The sequence below is a fragment of the Branchiostoma floridae genome, chromosome 8 (genome assembly GCF_000003815.2).
Source record: "Branchiostoma floridae strain S238N-H82 chromosome 8, Bfl_VNyyK, whole genome shotgun sequence".
Taxonomy (NCBI): Eukaryota; Metazoa; Chordata; class Leptocardii; order Amphioxiformes; family Branchiostomatidae; genus Branchiostoma; species Branchiostoma floridae.
Window position 1 is genome coordinate 2427031 of NC_049986.1, and position 4180 is coordinate 2431210.

At 42.2% G+C, this 4180-nt stretch overlaps 1 protein-coding gene across 3 annotated transcripts in view; it reads left to right on the forward strand.

Moving 5' to 3' along the window:
- Positions 1 to 27: 27 nt before the first annotated feature.
- LOC118420445 (G-protein-signaling modulator 2-like) overlaps positions 28 to 4180 on the forward strand; it is a 56603-nt gene continuing 52450 nt past the window's right edge. For 2 of the 3 annotated variants that reach the window (XM_035827245.1, XM_035827244.1), the window contains exon 1: positions 28 to 185. The gene's annotated coding sequence lies outside the window, so the exon portion shown is untranslated. The remainder of the gene's footprint in view (positions 186 to 4180) is intronic. The other variant, XM_035827243.1, reaches the window with a different exon arrangement.

Sequence of the window (4180 nt, forward strand, 5' to 3'; positions counted from 1 at the left end):
ATGACCAATCAGAGCCGCCGTTGATTTGAATAGCAGTAATTTGACAAGATTTGGTGGCCTGTATATAATTTCCTATCTCCACAAAATATAGAGATCCTTTGGGGATTTTTGCGTCTTTAAAGTGTGCGACTGTCGTCATTAGGCTGTTTCGGCGCAGAACAAGGCGGATCCCTAGATGTTCTGAGGTAAGAAAACGTCAAACTATAGCGCTACCCTTTTTTTCTGATGAGAAAAAAAATCGCCGCCTCTTGACTTTGTAGCCGACTGTTGGCTAAAAATTTGTAACTTGTCGTCTGAGATGGCACACACGAGTCTATTCCAACGGGAGCAGAAAATTCAAAATGCTCCACGTTTCCAACGGGATTCAAGCCAAGGCAGAATCCTCTGCTAAACGGCCTTCCTTTCAACAAACAAGATCGGCAGCGGTGAAGTGTTTTTCTTGGCACTGTCAGAGACTGTCATCATGAGCCCCCCTCCCCTACTGAAAGTCGGTGTTGGACCGCTTGCTGTCAAATATCACAGAAATTAGCCAAGAAGCTTAGCCGTTGTTCTGATGCCCAAGCACGGACTCTTTTGAATCTTACATGTCGGGCATTTATTGATTCGTGCAAAGCTTGTAATCCCCTTTCTTGTCCTGTACACCTAACGCTAACAAACCACTCGAGAAAAATTATACCTTGCTCAAAAACGCAAGAATTTTGAAGAAGCATTATGATGAGATATCTACAGTATGTAACGTTACAGATGTGTGGCTTCTTGTGGTTACTGATGTAATCTTGATAGCTCCTCTCCAGGTCAATTAACACCCCTACCTAACAATCATCAGTGAAAGGAGATAAAAATTATTATCGATCCAAGACAAAATGTATGGTACATACGATGTTGGGGGTGAGGAAAGTCACAGTATCAGGTTACAAGAACATTGCATCGATACATTTGTAATGTGGCATGTGTTATTCATCACAAGAAGTGTTAGTGTTGAGTAAATTTGCATGTGTATGGGAAGCCAGATGAGGTACACAGTAGCAGAGGTGATCTAATCATCCCAGACATCACCTCTAGACTGGTACCAGCCAATCAGTAGCTTCTCAGGATAGACTGGTACCAGCCAATCATGACCTTCTCAGGTAATCTAATCATCCCAGATATCACCTCTAGACTGGTACCAGCCAATCAGTAGCTTCTCAGGATAGACTGGTACCAGCCAATCATGACCTTCTCAGGTAATCTAATCATCCCAGATATCACCTCTAGACTGGTACCAGCCAATCAGTAGCATCTCAGGATAGACTGGTACAGGCCATTGGCAAATCAGTAGCTTCTCAGTATAGACTGGTACAGGCCATTGGCAAATCAGTAGCTTCTCAGGATAGACTGGTACAGGCCATTGGCAAATCAGTAGCTTCTCAGGATAGACTGGTACCAGCCAATCATGACCTTCTCAGGTAATCTAATCATCCCAGACAGCACCTCCAGAATGGTACCAGCCAATCAGTAGTCTCCAAGCAGTTCCTATGGTGCCATAAGATAGTATCAAAGCTGGCCAAGGAGTATACCTGGCCAAGGGAGTCAAATGGCACGTAGTCTGACAGAAGTGGCATGGGTTCAGAGATCTGCGCAGGAGAAAGCAACAGGCGACACGTTTGTGTTCACATGAGAAAAATAACGTCGCAGACCTCCCACCGAGTGACCAAGAGCAGTCGTACGTCCACCTTGAGGTTGAACTTCAAGTATGGTCATTAAAAAGATCTGTCACCCGACGCCACAGGTGTGTGCACACAAAGCCACAAAGCAAAAAATAACGCATCGCATGCCAAAGACGGCTTTGGCATACATGTCATAATTTAAAAATTTGTCATACCACCAGAAGTTTTCCTTATGTGCTGGTCCCCAGGAAAAGTACTACTAGTACTAGGCTGTACATATCATCTCACATCAACAGTAACGTCCCTTATTTCATTACTTCTGTTAGAATTAAAATTTAAGTTAACTAGTACTGTGATGGTGACTCTCTACATTGTGCATAGGCCTATGTACATGGTTAGACATTGTTCATGGCACCTCATATGAGGATGAACTGAACTGAACTATGTACATTGTATTCCTTTAGTCAGTGCCTATAGTACATAAGATAGCTATCATGTGTCGCTTGGGGCTCACCACTAACCTTCCCACAACCTGCCCTCAATCACTGATAATCAGCAGGGGGAATCATCAGCAGAGGCCAAACAGTATCACTTACACTCAATTCATCAGTGGGAGAAGGTCATGTTGGGGTCTGGATGTCAGCTTTCATATGATATGATGTATAATATTATTCATTATATCAGATTATGTAACTTATAAATAGTGCATTTTTAGCTAAGTAGTTTTTGTGGGAAATTATATGTTGCATTGTCACTTGCGTTGTATTGTCACTTGCAATGTGCATGGAAACGTGTCAATGATGAAAAGAATAGATAATTATACAACACACTGTTGATTTGAATTAACCTGTACAGCTCAACTTGAGTCAAGCCATATTTATGTGGCTACATAACTAGTATACGGTACCACAATTACCACATTGACCTGTCAAGCCTTACACTCGCTTTACACTAGGTTTTTCTGAGACGTCTTGGCCAAGACCGTCTCAAGACCGTCTCAGCCAAGACGTCTCAGCCACAGTGTAAAGAGCGATTTGGGGTCTCAAGACCAGATTTCCTGCTGTGCGTCTTGAGACCACATCAGATGTGGTCTCAAGACGCTCAGCAGGGGTGTGAAGACGCACAGCAGGAGTGCCAAGACCCATTTTTTACTGTGTAAAGAGAACGGTCTTAGAAAATTCGTCTCAGAGCCTGCTTAGGGCCAACTTTGAGCGGTATTTGTAGGTCAAACTCAAAGGGTATGTATCATTGAGCCTACCAAGTGCAATCTCTACAGCATTTTGTATCTGTGTTTACTAGGAGGTTGTTTTTCATTGTAATTTTTTTTTTCTTATTTTCGACACCTTTTTTTACCTCTTTAAACAGGGACTGTTTTTTTCTGATAGTTGTTGGAGTCCACTACAATCCAACCATCTATATTTCCCCTGCATTTGTGGAAAAACTGCCTACTTATTACAGAGGAAAGTGTGTGGTTAAATGCAGAGACACAGAATAATGTCTGCAAGCCTGCTCTGCAGGGAGTCCAAGACAGCTTGTCACAGCGTTTGTAAAGCTCTCGTTAAAGGTCTTGGCTGAGACGGTCTTGGCCAAGACGTCTCAGAAAAACCTAGTAGGAATCTATCTTTGAATGAAACTGAAATAAGACAGGAAGTCATGTACATCCTTAGGGCTTTCATCACATCCCTGTTATTCTTTATGTTTTGGATTAGCCCTTACCTTTACCCAAACCATTTTACAATTTTTATTTCGCCCTCTCGCTCCATATTTTTTATGAAAAAATCCGTGAACCAAGAAATAAAATTGGTGTGGCCTTATCATGTAAATTGTAATGTTCAACTTTCCGGACAACTGACTAAAATCCTGGACAACATTTCCCTCAGTGGTGGAGAAACCAGTTTGCATAATTTGCACTTTATGATGTACATCTCTGTCTACGCTACCTACAGACCAAGTATCATGTAGATTGGTCGTTCTCTTGTTCGGTTATCCTCCTTAGAAGATTTTGACAAAAACACCCCTGCAGTTCCAGACTTCTAGAGCAACCTGCTAGGGAGCCCAAACATACACCATATATTTCTTACATTACAAGCTATCTGCCACCAAAAAAATAAAGATGATTCAGATTGCACATCTAGGTCACAAGATACAAAACACAGAATTTGTGCTGCAGTATCAAAGTCACATACAATGTACCAGGGGGCCCAAAATCGATCCTGACCTTCATCTTTCCCACTGTAACCCACATACTAAATATTATTACAATCCATCTAGAGGTTCTAGAGCTATGCTGACCACAAGTATGCGGAAACACAGACAGACACACAGACACACACATAGACCCTTGCCCTCCTGGTCGTTGGGGGGACAAGGTAGACACGAAGATGGAGAGTTGTCTCCAGAACCGGCAAATTATTGCAAAAATTACAATCAACCTTTCCTGCAGATTGAGGGCTGCACACACATAGACTGACCACCAAAAACTATATGGTATACTTCTAATATTTTTCAGGAGATTATCATCACTGACAATATCG